Source organism: Hevea brasiliensis, chromosome 8, assembly GCF_030052815.1.
Source record: "Hevea brasiliensis isolate MT/VB/25A 57/8 chromosome 8, ASM3005281v1, whole genome shotgun sequence".
NCBI lineage: Eukaryota > Viridiplantae > Streptophyta > Magnoliopsida > Malpighiales > Euphorbiaceae > Hevea > Hevea brasiliensis.
The window spans coordinates 14,701,361-14,715,690 of record NC_079500.1 but is presented as its reverse complement, the minus strand read 5'-3'; the positions used below and the strand labels follow the sequence as shown (position 1 = coordinate 14,715,690).

Here is a 14,330-nt window from a genome sequence, read left to right as displayed (position 1 = left end):
TTACAAATTAATCCAAAATTGACAATTATGAAAAACTAACTAAATAACTAATGAAATTAGCTAAAAGTGACTAATAATCAAATAAAATGGCTATGAAATTAAACCTAAAAAATTATGCAAAATATATGCATCAAATACCCCCAAACTCAAGCTTTTGCTTGTCCTCAAGCAAACTTTAAAATGTGATGCAAAATTTTTAGGGGTGCCTTATCCAAAGAGCTATGAAAATTACCTATTAAAGTAACTTAACACCCCTTTAGCCATACCAACAATCCATATACCCATCCTTCAAAATGCAAAGAATCTAGTGCTTATCCAAGCTTTCACCGCTTAGCCATCAAGTCAATTATCATTCAAAATTCCCAAACCAACCAATCAAAAGAGAGAGTCATGCTCAAAAGGAATTCTAGGACAATCAATAGTCAAAGTGTCTCTATATGGAATGATGGAATTGAATGAATGAATGAATAGTTTTCCAATCCCATAGGCAAATTCCCTACTCCCATCTCCACTAATGTAGCAAGTACTATCAAGAGATCAAAGGTCTTTTTAGGGGTGTAATGGGGCCATGGGGTTCAAAATGAGGCTAAGAAGAAGAATGGGTAAAAAGGATTCAAAGCATGAGAATATTTTCAATCTTGACAACATAAGGTACACTTCTTATTTTATTATATTTTTTTCTTTTTTTTTTATATATATATATGGGGGACAGAAATACACAATGAGGATTGTCAAGTGCTAGCATATTTTACAAAACACATAAAAATGGAGGGACATTTTGATACTTTAAACTTGTATCTTGCATTTTCTTTTGATGATTGTCCCTAAAAATGCCACCCCCAAACTCATTTCTTTTAATACTTTGGGTGGATTTCTTTCAATTTGAATGACAACAATGAAAAGCACATATACTAGCACTTTTACAAGATGACAAGTATTTCTTCTCCCTTTTATTGTATTTTTTTCTTTTCTTCTTTTTTTTTATTTTTTTTTATAAAGTGTACCTAATATTCAATTATCCTCATGAAAAGGGTTGGAGTGTTTGGTTCATTGGCTAGGTAGCAATAAGGATTTCAAGAAAAATTAGGGATAAAAAGGCTCAAAGGGGTTTGCAAGGTTCAATTTTAATTAGAAAAAGGGCCAAAGGTTTAAAATGAGGAGGTTTAAATCAAAGAATGCCTAATCATCTCTCTTTTCAAGTACAAGCTGGTATTTCGCCTTGGAAGGTTTAGAAAATTTGTTCTAGGATTGGTGAGACATCATTTGACTACCTTATATCCAATAACTCCCTCTAAACACTCCAATCTCTTAAGGACTAGTTGGGTGGCTTTTTGGCTAAGAAGATATAGGCAAGGGATAAACACTTCAAAACCTTGCACCTCTTAGGAAACTTTCAATCCACAAACCCAACTAAAGGTAAGTCAAATCACTCTCATAGGTAACTTTTCAATACTCAAGGGATTTGGCAAAAGATTTTAATGCATGATGCATGATTCCTAAAAATGAACAATGCATTAACTAAATGGAGGAAATCTATTTGTATGCAATGTGTACAATTTCTAAGTGATGTATAATATGTGTGTAAATGTGTTATGTATATGTATGGATGTATATGTAAAATATTTACAATATATGTAAATGGAATGGGATGAGATGTTCCTATACTCAAAATGTGAAAAATGTAGTAAAAATCAAAATGCATACCCCCAAACTCAAAATTGGACATTGTCCTCAATGTCTCAAGTAGTGCATTATCAAAACTCAAAGTAAAGAGAAATTACCAGGAATTGTGAAATTTAAGAGCAAAAAGAATAAGTTACCTGGTATAGAGCAGATGAGAATTCAAGAGATAATGGGGAAGCATAAGAAGCTGCACAGGTTATGCAGAATAAAGTGTTGTCCAGAACAAGTGCATAAGGAGGGTGCATAAGCTGTGCGGTTCTGCATGAGTGGCAATAAGGACTGCACAGGCTATGCAAAACATTTGCATAAGGGGATTCACAGCCTGTGCAGTATATTCAAAAGCTGCTGCATGATGATTAACAAGGAAAAATGTGCAAACACTAGTAGAAGCATGCAAATATATACAGTATATGGACAAGTATGCACAAAAAGTGGGGGTGGGAAAGTGGATGCCGAAAAAAAAAAAAATTTTTGATTTGAATGGGACATGTGTAAAACTGCATAAGGGGAAAAATGGGTGTGCATAACTTATGCACTCTCTTATGCAGGTTTCGGTGGAAGAAAAGGGTGTGAAAAATTGATTATGCAAGAGTGCATAGCTTATGCGCTGACTTATGCAAGTTTCGGCTAAAAATGGAAGTGTAGGAATTGTGGTCATGCAAAAGTGCATAAGCCATGCACTCTCCTTATGCAGGTCTCGGTAGGTTTTGGAATTTAGAAAAATTGGTCATGCGGTTGTGCATAAGTCATGCACTCTCCTTATGCAGGTCTCGGAAAGTTTTGGAAGTCAGAGTTGGTGGTCATGCGGAAGTGCATAAGTCATGCACTCTCCTTATGCAGGTCTCGGCAAGTTTTGGAAGTCAGAGTTGGTGGTCATGCGGAAGTGCATAAGTCATGCACTCTCCTTATGCAGGTCTCGGCAGGTTTTAATTTTTGGAGAGTGTGGTCATGCGAAAGTGCATAAGCTATGCACTCTCCTTATGCAGGTCTCGGCAAGTTTTGGAAGTCAGAGTTGGTGGTCATGCGAAAGTGCATAAGTCATGCACTCTCCTTATGCAGGTCTCGGCAAGTTTTGGAAGTCAGAGTTGGTGGTCATGCGGAAGTGCATAAGTCATGCACTTTCCTTATGCAGGTCTCGGCAGGTTTTAATTTTTGGAGAGTGTGGTCATGCGGAAGTGCATAAGCTATGCACTCTCCTTATGCAGGTCTCGGTGGAAAGAGAAAATGCAGGATTTGAAGTCATGCAGAAGTGCATAACTTATGCACTCCCTTATGCAGATTTCGACAGAAAGAGAAAATGTAGGATTTGAAGTCATGTAGAAGTGCATAAGTCATGCACACACTTATGCAAGTTTCGGCATATATGAAATTTGACAAAAATGTGGCTATGCAGAGTTGCATAAGCTATGCACATCCTTATGCAGTTTGCAACAGAGATGAAAATGGCAAGAATTGTGGTTATGCAGGATTGCATAAGTTATGCAGTTACTTATGCACAATTCAACAAGATTGAGATTATAATTGAAAATGATTTGCAAGTATGAAAAATACCCTAGAATGAAGAAATATAATTCTATGAAGCATAAATCATGAGAAATTGTCACAAAAAACACATCAATATATACAAAATCCATCAAAATTGCATCACATAAGCTTATAGAAGTGAATCCTGCATAAAAGGCCTTTGTGAATCATGCCATTTCAACTCAAATTCTGCAAATCAACCTTTAGCACATAAAACTCAATAAAATCTGCATAAAGTTACATCTATCCACAAATGAGAATGGACTCTCCAAGTTATGCCAAGAAAATGCAGTATGTCCACCTTGAATCCCACAACCCAAATAAGCTCAAAACTACAAAAATGACCCACTTACCATCAAATTAACATGATAAGCACAAATACTTAAAAGTTACACACCCAACCTTACCAAGAACATAAGTCATGTGCTGCAGACCCTTGTTTGCTACAAATTTCAATTTTCTGCATAAATAAAGAAACAGACCTGCACAGGTTATGCAGTAAAAATCAATCAATTTCGGGAGAGTTGAAGGACAAAATTTCAGATTAAGAGTCACTCCCCAGCAGTTCACCAACCTTCCTCCATTGAAATACATCTACAAGGGACAAGATTCAACAATGTCAAAAATTGAATTTGGAGAGATTTAAGATAAAAACAAAAGTAAAGCAAATAAAAATAAATCAACAAAAGCAAAATAAAAGAACTTGGGGTGCTTCCTAAGAGCGCTAATTTATGGTCTTTAGCTTGACCCTTTTCATGCTTCATGGTGGCTGGAATTGGACTTTATTGCCTTTATTGCCAATAGGTGCTTCAATGAATCTATACTTCATTTTCTTTCCATCACATGAGAAGATCCTTGTTGCTTTGTCTAAAAATCCAACCATTTCTTTCTTGACGACCTTTGGTGCATCTTTTTCTTTGAGAGATGGTTGCTTGACTTCACTTTTCTCCACTTGCTCAACTTGAAAAATTGGTGCCATAGGACAAGGTGGATTACTATTCAAATGTTGTGCAAATGCAACCTCTTTTGGATTTTCATCATTGATACTTCCTTCATGGATAAGACAACTTTCAAGAGAAGCCTTCAGATAGCTCTTTCTAAAGTGCTCTTTTACTAACTCATCAACTATATCAATTCTCAAACAAGAGTCTACATCTTCATGTTGCTTCTTCTTATCATTGCCAATGTTGAAGACTAAATGATCCTCTCCGACTCTGAGAGTAAGCTTTTCACCTTTCACGTCAATCAAAGCACCAGCTGTAGCTAGGAAAGGCCTCCCCAAAATGATTAGGATATTAGAATCCTCTTCCATGTCCAAGATGACAAAGTCAACAGGTATATAGAATTTCCTAACCTTCAGAGGCACATTCTCTAAAATCCCTTCAGGATACTTAATTGATCTATCAGCTAACTGAAGAGAAATGTGGGTTGGCTTAAGATCTCCCATGTTGAGCTTCTTATAGATGGAGAGGGGCATAAGGCTTACACTAGCCCCTAAATCACATAAAGCTTTTATAGAACATGATTCCCCAATGTGGCATGGAATTGAAAAACTCCCTGGATCCTTGAGCTTTGGAGGAAGTTTTCTTTGGAGGATAGCACTGCATTCCTCAGTTAAGGCTACAGTCTCATAATCTTCAAGTCTCCTCTTATTTGAGAGAATTTCTTTTAGAAACTTAGCATAAGAAGGCATTTGGGAAAGAGCATCAATAAAAGGCACATCTATATATAGCTTCTTTAAAACCTCTAAGAACTTCCCAAATTGCTTATCAATCTTGGCTTTTTGAAATCTCTGTGGAAAGGGAAGCTGTGGCTTGTAAGGCTCTGGAGGTATATATTTCTCTTTTTTCTCTCCAACCTCCTCTTTACCTTTTCTTGCACTCCCTTTTTCACTCTTTTGTTTTTCATCTCCCTCAAAATCTTCCTCATTTTCTCTCTTTTCAACTTTTTCACTCTTCTCATTATGCACTATTTTACCACTCCTTAGTGTGATGGCATGACATTGCTCCCTTGGATTTTCTGTTTGACTAGGAAGTTTCCCCATAGAATTGGTACTTGATGAGCATGCTTGTTGTGCAATCTGATTTTTCAGCATCCTATTGTGTGTTTGCATTTGTTCCAGCCTTGCTTTCATCTCTCTCAACTCTTCATCACGCTTAGTTTGATTAGCAAGAATTTGTTGTAATAAAGCCTCTGTGGTGGAACTTTGTTCTTGCTGTCTTGGTAAAGGTGCAGGATTTGCATTCTTTTGCTGAAAACTAGGTAGTGGTTGCCTAGGTTGTTGGTATTGATGCCCTTGTTGTTGTGGTGGAAAGTTCTGAGTTGAAGCTTGATTTTGCTGATTCTCCCATGAAAAATTGGGATGATTCCTCCAAGCATATGAAGGATAATCTACTCCACAGCTCATTGTTCCTTCTGCATAAGTAACTTGTTGAGAACATCCAGAACATGATGATGAACTGACTAGCATACTTAAATCCTCCATTTTCTTAGCAAGGACATTAGTGAGTGCATCAAATTTGGCATTGATCATGTTGAATGGATCAAGGTCATACATTCCAGCAGCTTGCCTTTTTGGAGTTGGAGCTGGTCCTCTTGGACTACTCCAAAGATGAGTGTTCTTTGCAATTTTCTCCAATAACTCATAAGCTTCATCTTCATGCTTCATAATAAATTCTCCTCCTGTTTGAGCATCAATAATCCCTCTAATTGCAGGAGTGACATTTGTGTAAAAATTCTGGTTTATCATCCATTTTGGAATGGCATGATGTGGGCATTGTCTTTCTAATTCCTTCCATCTCATCCATGATTCATAAAGAGTTTCATATTCTCTTGGTCTAAAAGCTGTCATTTGATTTCTCAATTCTTGAGTTTTTCCAGGTGAAAAATATTGTGCAAGAAATGCATCAGTGAGTTGCTCCCAATTTGTAATGGAGTTGTGAGGTAAAGAATCAAGCCAATCCAATGCTCTATCCTTCAAAGAGAATGGGAATAGCTTCAATCTTGCTGCATTATCAGACACTCCAGGTTGTTTTTGCATATCACAAATCATAGCAAACTTCTTTAGATGTGTGTGTGGATTTTCAGAAGGATGTCCCCAAAATTGAGAATTTTGAATCATTTGAAGAACTCCAAAATTCATCTTGTAGCTATTTGCATCAATTCTTGGTCTTGCTATGCTTTCTCTCAAGTCATCAAAACGAGGAAAAGCATGATCCATCATACTTCCCCTAGGCACATTAGCATTTACAACTTCTTCACCTTGGGCTTCATTTTCATTGTTTCGACCATTTTCAGCATTACCGCCACCAATTCTAATTCTTTCATCAGCCATGTCTGCTTTTAATTCAGTTTCTCTCAAAGCTTCTTTTCTTTTTCTGGTTTCTTTCTTGTTGGTTTTACAAAATTTCTCAATTTCAGGATTAAACAATAAGGATGTGTCACTTGTGCTTCTAGCTCTTCTCATAAAAGATTAAAAGTACCTGAAAAAGAACCAAAAAAAAACACAAAATGAAAAGATAACAAAAATAAAACTATGAACAACTAAAATAATCAAGAATTCAATCCTAAACAAACAACTCCCCGGCAACGGCGCCAAAAACTTGATGTGTCCCAACCGCAAGTGCACGAGTCGTTCAAGTAGTATAGAAAAAGATATCGTTCCCACGAGGAGTTGTGTTAATGATTGAATTTTTGATATAAAATAAAATATGTTAAAATTGTATTTTAATCAAATTAATAAAAGAAATTTAGGAATTTGAAGCATAAGGTATGAAAATGCAAAACTAAATTCAAACAATGACTAATTTAATAATTCGCAAAATAAAGAAATTGATAATATTAATAATGAAAAATTAATAAAATGAGATTAAACTAAACACTCAAAAATAAAATTCCAAGCAATAATTGATAAAAGACGATTCTGGAGTTAAGGGTTCATATTTAAGTCATTTTGGGATTTTCCCTAGCTAGCCCAATCCATGAAATTTATGGGTTTAAAGGAGATTAATTCTAAAATCCTTTGAAAACTCTTTCGAGTGAGACAAAGAGTGCCTTAATTAACTTAATCCTACTTTTGTGGAGTTAAAATTAACCAAGACCCATTAGGTTCTTTAATCAATCTATTAAAACCCTCTTAACCCTTAGTCTATTTCTAGATCTAAGTTAATTAAGTCCAATTTCTTGATTAACTATCACTTGGTTTTCTCCTTTCGGTGCTTCAACCAAGGATTAAGAACATAACTTAATGGGGCCCTTCATTAAGCATGTGAATAAGCACACAAGAAATGGATTAAACCTCATAAATTCATTAAATTGGGACTAACCCAGTTCAAATCCACAAAAATAACTAAAATACTACATCCCTTACTCCAGAATCAAAGAAAACTACTCACAATCCATGTTTAACACAAGAAATTCTAAGTTTATAAGGAAATAAAGCTTTAATCTAAGCTAAGAAACAAGAAACTAAACACTAGAAATGTAGGAAAAATATAAGAAAAGAAAGAAATCTCCAAATCTGGTTGGAAATGGAGTGGGAGATGATTGTGACTCTTCAGCTGCTGCCTCCCCTATTCCTTTTCTTCCTCTACTTGCTTCTTCTTTTCTAAAATGGGAAATGGGGCTATTTATAGCATTTTCTGACATGGAGCCCTAAAATAGTGTGTTTTAGGAGGAATTTTCTGAGGGAATCTTCTGCCAGCTCATTAATGAAACCTTTGTGGATCGCATAGGTGGGTGCATAAGTTATGCAGTCCCTTATGCGATTTCGTATTCAGTTTACTTATCTGCGATTGCATGACTTGGCGCATAGGTTATGCACAATTCCGTGAGATTGCATAAGGGAGGCGTGAATCTGCATAAGCTATGCACTCCCCTTATGCACAATTCGGCAGGTGTTGGAACAATATTTCTTCTCCTTATGCAGATCTGCATAGCTTATGCGGCAAGTTATGCGTAATTTGGTCAATGCATATTTCAACTTGAAAACTTGTTTTTGACATCTTTGGCTGTAGAAGTCACTCCTCAATGGTAAAATTTCTCTTCAGTCCTTCAAAAACACCATTTTTCCTACAAAATAAAGTAAAAATTACAAATTAATCCAAAATTGACAATTATGAAAAACTAACTAAATAACTAATGAAATTAGCTAAAAGTGACTAATAATCAAATAAAATGGCTATGAAATTAAACATAAATGATTATGCAAAATATATGCATCAGAATCTCCGCCCAAGCACGAGATTTTGGCAATTTGAGGTAGGCCTCAAAAGGATGTTTAGCATGATCTAGAGCCAACATCCCGCCCGAGGGAACAATCCCGAGATTTTGGCTTGTTGAGCCTAAACTCAAGCAAGAGTTGAGCATAGGGACCCCAATCCTGCGTTGAAGGCTTAGTGCTCTTTGGATGAGTGATTCAGTTTCAGCTTTTAACATTTTAACTCGGTCGTTTAAGATGTTAATTGTCTTTTACAAATATTGTATATAGGTTTCATCAGACATAACAATAATATATATTATATAAATGGTCGTCCAAGTATAAATAGTTCCAATCCAAAAAGTCTTATAAACTTCAAATTTATTACTAAGTGTACCACGCTTTTAATTTGAAGAGATAGCCTTGTTTTACTCTAGTTTTGACTCCTCACACCAATATTGATAATTAAATATTATCTCTAATTAGAAGTGTAAACGAATCGGTGGTAGGTTATCCAATGGTGTATCATAGGGTGCTATCTCGGACTCAATGGTGTGTCCCTTTCTATGAGATTGGGTTAAATCGAGGACGTGAACTAATGATTTGGGCCTCAAGCCTATGAGAACTATGACTGTCATACTCGAAGATTCCTAATTTTTTACAACTCAAATCAACTCAACTAAGCTTTTATTCTAAAAATTTGAGGTTTGCTATATGGATTCTCTTTATACACTCTAAACGATTTTTTACAATAAAAAAAAAAACTTCAATTCTTAAGAAAAATGAGTTTGAATTGGAAATGGATATATAACAAATTTACCAATATAATCAACTCCACATTAATCTTCAAATCCCCCATTTTAATCTCTCCCACATAACATCTTATTGCAAATACAAACCCATAATCACGAGAAATAATCTAAATAATAATATTGTAAAAAAATTAAATAATAATAATAATAATCTAAATCGAAATGTACATACTTGAATTTGTTCAAATCGCTCAATAAAAAAATTAACTTATAAACTTCTTGGTCACAAATAATTTATGATTTAATTCTCAAACTCTAAACAATAATAAATGAAACAAATTTAATTTAAAACAAGAATAAAAATCAAGTAGAACAATAATGATAGTATTTTAACTTAATTTAAAGCAACTTTACTGAAAATGCATTTAATTAATTTAACTATAAATGGAGAATTGCAATGATAGCATTTTTTAGACTATTGGATTTGAGCAAAGAGATGCTTGAAAGACACACCATTGGATTTGAGCAAAATAAATAATTCGAAAATTAACATTTTGTATGAAAATTATTATTATTATTATTATTATTATTATTATTATTATTATTATTATTATTATTATTATTATTATTATTATTATTATTATTATTACTATTCTCAACCAACTATCTATAATTAACAAAATTAAAAAATTGCTACAATTGAAAATACTAGGGGTGTATTGGCAAAAGATAAGGCTTGAAATAAATGTTCTTTCAAGATATGCCGTGTCCTGTTACTACCAGACTTCTCAGCAAGTCCAATTTGTGAGTTTAATGGAATATATTGTCGCAAGGTAATTTGCGGTCGCCTAGACGAAGCTTTTCACTAAAGTGGGTAAAGTGAGGAGTCGCCACTGTAATTTTGAGGAAAATTAAAGAAAACCATTTGTGAAAATAGATTAAAAAGATACCACTTCGAAAACAGAGATTCTAGGTTTGGGGTCCGTATACGAGCGGGGAAGGTGTTAGGCACCCCGCCTCGTCCCTTAACGAGGGTAAACAAATTTAACGTTATGCTCTTCATAAATTAAAAAGATAATTAGAGGATTGGGATAGTGATGATGTTAATCATTTGTGCGAAATAAAGGAATATTTGATATTTTACTTATTTTGGGTTGCCCAAGAACACGAGTTCATGAGATGGCCCTTTAGTGAATAGGTGTCGTGTAAAGTTATCTTGTGTATTGGAATTGTATTATTTTAATTTGGATTTTGTTAAGAGAGCTCGGATAAGAAGTTTCTACCGATTTCTAGATATGTTTTTTTAGAGTTTTAAGCGGGAGATTTCGGATAAGAACTCTCCTCCGAACTCCGCGTACATTATTAAGATTTTGGCGAAAATTAGGTAAGATCTTCTCTCTCCCGATCTCTCAAAATATTTAGTTTAAAATTTTAAGTGAAGGGTCTCGAATAAGAACTCTCCTCCAATCTCCGTGTTTTATTTAAATTTTGAATGAGAATCGAGTTTAAAGTTTTGAGTGAAGGATCTCGGATAAGAACTCTACTCCAATCTCCGTGTTTTATTTAAATTTTAAATGAGAATCAAGTAAGAACTCTCCCCTGATCTCTTAAAGTATTCGGTTTAAAGTTTTAAGTAAAGGGTCTCGGATAAGAACTCTCCTCCGATCTCCGTGTTTTATTTAAATGAGAATCAGGTAAGAACTCTCCCCTGATCTCTCAGAGTGTTTGTTAGGATCGCATATCGTAAGGACCTTGAACTAAGGATTACAGCGCCTTGGTATGAAAACCATAAAGCTTCTCTTAACCCACTGATGCCTTATAACTAGAGGGTGGATACAAGACCGAACTTCTCGTTGATCTCCTATGTGATTGCCTTATCAGAACTCTTTGGCTGGCGATATCCAATTTCTTTTGGTTACTAGTCTGGGAGCCGATCTCATCTCGATTCCCGCTCTATTATGTTATCTCCTGGGCTCATTTCGTAGCCGAACCTTATAACTTATTCCTCTAATCTACTATTCGACCTTTTGTTATTTTTATTTGTTCAAAAACTTTCACGTTAAGATACTTCTACCAATATTTTTTAAGTTACCTACAATTTGCCCATAACCAGAACACTTATTTTCGAAGGAAATGAAAACTAAGAAGAAATAAATAAAGCTTATGAATGAATAGAAGAAATAGACTCAGGAGATAACTATCGGCCTGAATAATCTACGTTGGGATTTTAGTGCGACTGAACATAATGGAAATTTTAAGAACAAGAACAGATAAAATAAAACACGAGCATTCGGCAAAATGACAGTCTATACACTTACCTGTGGGGGGTTGAGGCTATTGAACTAACTCTGGAACCACAGATATTGTAGAGTTGAAAGCTGATGGTCAAAGGACTAATGCATACTTCGAAGTAACGAAAACCAGGTCGGAATGCAGTTGAGCCGAAGCTACGGTAACCGGGTCCGAATGAAGTCAAGCTTGGAGAATAATATGCTGATGTTAGGGTGATGAAGACGAAACTGAATAAAAAATGGTCTCACAGAGTAATAAACAGACACTGAAAATGAAGAATTTCAGGGTCCAAAACTCCTTCAATGGAGATACTTAAGAAAACTGGTTTCTGAAGTTTCTCGATTCTATGAAAGCTTAGAATGGCAAAGTAGCAAGACTGAATCAAATTTCAGAGCCTTTCCACTATAATCACCACCACCCTTTTTATCCGTCCCCTCTACAGTATTGCATGCAGGTATTTATAGGGAACGGGTGCTCACCATGGAGGGTCAGGATCTCATCAGGGGAGACGGAGGGTTTAGATTCAAAAGCAGACAATCTGATGTTTGAGAATTAAAGAGAATCAAAATGGAGGGTTGAGATTTCATTTAGAACATCCGTCCTTTCTTCTCTTAATCCAACGGCACAGGGTCTTGCCTTACAAGATGGATCCAAGGGCTGGGAATAAAAAGCGCTGATCCTGTCATCTACTTTTTGATCCAAGGGCTCCGGGTTCGTCCTTACAAGTATGATCAACGATGGAGATCAAGGTGTACAGAACTGCCATAACTGTTTTGGCATCTGTCAGCTAGGTAGGCATTTCTGCAACTGAGGCGTGTGGTGAAGATTTAATCCGCCTATAACGCTTTAACTAACTCGGCTCTGATTATGAAGAGAATTGATTGAAAGTTATTTTAATCCCTCTGTGCTTTCCGATCTCTATTTCTTCTGATCTCCCTATTATGACCCTTTCCTTTTTCGATCTCTCTAGTATCAGGTCCCTTCTCATTCCCTGATCTCTCTCATTCTAGATCTTTCTTCCTTATCTACTTGCCTTGGTCAACACCATTAATTCTTCTGTTATCGATGCATCCGCTTCGGTTTCTGCATGCAATAAATGCCCCCCCCCCTATATATATGTACCAACAGGGAAATCCCCTCCATACTTCACTTCTCCTCTTTCAGTCTCCCCATTCCAATTCTAGTTTTTTTGGTAATATTTCTGATTATGTTGACTGCTTTCGATCTTTTTTCGTCTATTTTCTTCTCCCTTCGCCTGAAAATTTATGATCCCGGCGATCGGAAAACTATGAGGACAACATCTAATGACAGTGAGGGAACCAGACTAATTTACTGAACAAGACCGAAAGTGATGATTGTGCCGATCTCGAATCGGTCTGCCAATATAATCAGTGGACTAATCTCGGGCAAGAGGATTGCTAATTTCAATCTTAATGTCGGTGACCGCCTCTTGAAGTTCATTTGGCTCCTCACCACATTGGGCATCCCGACTGCAGCTCGGTTCTGGTCGATGACATCGACGATGACTCCACTCACCATCATGAGAGTCAAAGTCACCCTATCTGAGCTACACATCTATCCGATACTTATGGCTAGCTTTCTGATCAAACACATCTTTTGATTCAGCCACAAGACTAGGCTTTGACATAGGTCCTTACTAGGTAAGATGTAGTGTTGATCTTTAGAGATCGCCCAAATGATGTGATCTGATCTTTAAAGATTCCCCTAATGATGTAACCCGATATTTTGAAAATGAAATGAAATTTTATTTGAAGGTTGTTATTTTATTATTGCATTAGTTGTTTTCCGATCTTTGATATGCATATCCGATCTGATCCCTAACTGAATCTTCATTAGCCGATCCGTGGTTTTGAAAGTTTACTCAATCCGAGAACCCTAGCTAACCGATCCCTTTAATTTGATTTTATTATTGTGTTTCTGGAATCTTCCTCTGACGTGTCAGGAAAGCGAGCCGATTCCACTAACCGATGTGCCGCTTGGGACTTTGTGAGCATTAAATGCTCAGACGGGTATAAATAGGGGGAGGGTAAGTCAGTTGCTTCCTTATGTCATTTTCAGAACTTTGCTAGCAATCTCAGCATTCTCTCGTTTCTTCAAGTTTTTCCGACACCGATCACATTTCAGTAAGGATTTTGATTCTTCTTTTGGTTAACCTTTTTTTTTTTCTTGAAAATGAGCGGCGCCGAAGGTCAGAGAGCTGCGAGCCTACCTTCTGTCCATTTTTTGTGGACCTCAGAAGAAGGTGATGTAATTAGATCAGGCGGTCGAACCAGCACGGCCATCATTCCGGTTACTGGTCCGGCCTCCAGGTCGAGGCGAGGAGCATCTTCCAGAAGAGAAAACCTGCCAGTGGATGAGTTGCCTTCGGTCCTGAGAGAAACCGATCTTCAATCTATAAGCCAAGAGTACAACCTGCGGATCGACTCCTTTGAACTGATCAAGTGCCATGGCGATCATCGGGCTAATCACTTCTTTGATGAGGTCAATCTCATCATAGTATACGAAGAGCAGCTAAAGGCCATTTTCCTTTGGACAAATTTTACAGGGCCGTCCTAAAGTTCCATCACGTCTCGGTAGCCCAAGTGCATCCGAACTCCTAGCGGACTCTAATAGCTTTTCGGGGCCTTTGCCGAGCTAAGGGACTGGAACCCACCGCTAAAGTCTTTGCTGAGCTTCATAGGCTTGCCCGAAGGAAGGATAATGAGTTTTGGTTCTTTCAGGCTAAGCCGAACTGCTCCCTCTTTACCGATCTCCCTTCTTCATTGAAGAATTGGAAGGACCGCTTTTTCGTATTGAGGAGTAAGATTCCAAACGGCTTTGAAGGTATCCCACGGAGTTGGCAACATTTGGTAGCCCTGATC

The 14,330-nt window shown here is 36.6% G+C and overlaps 1 non-coding gene across 1 annotated transcript; it reads left to right on the top strand.

Annotated features, from left to right (window-relative positions):
- The first annotated feature begins 5,966 nt into the window (after positions 1-5,966).
- On the top strand, positions 5,967-6,073 carry LOC131182572 (small nucleolar RNA R71). The gene has a single exon (XR_009150836.1). It is a non-coding gene; the product is annotated as a small nucleolar RNA R71 (small nucleolar RNA).
- The last annotated feature ends 8,257 nt before the right edge of the window (positions 6,074-14,330 follow it).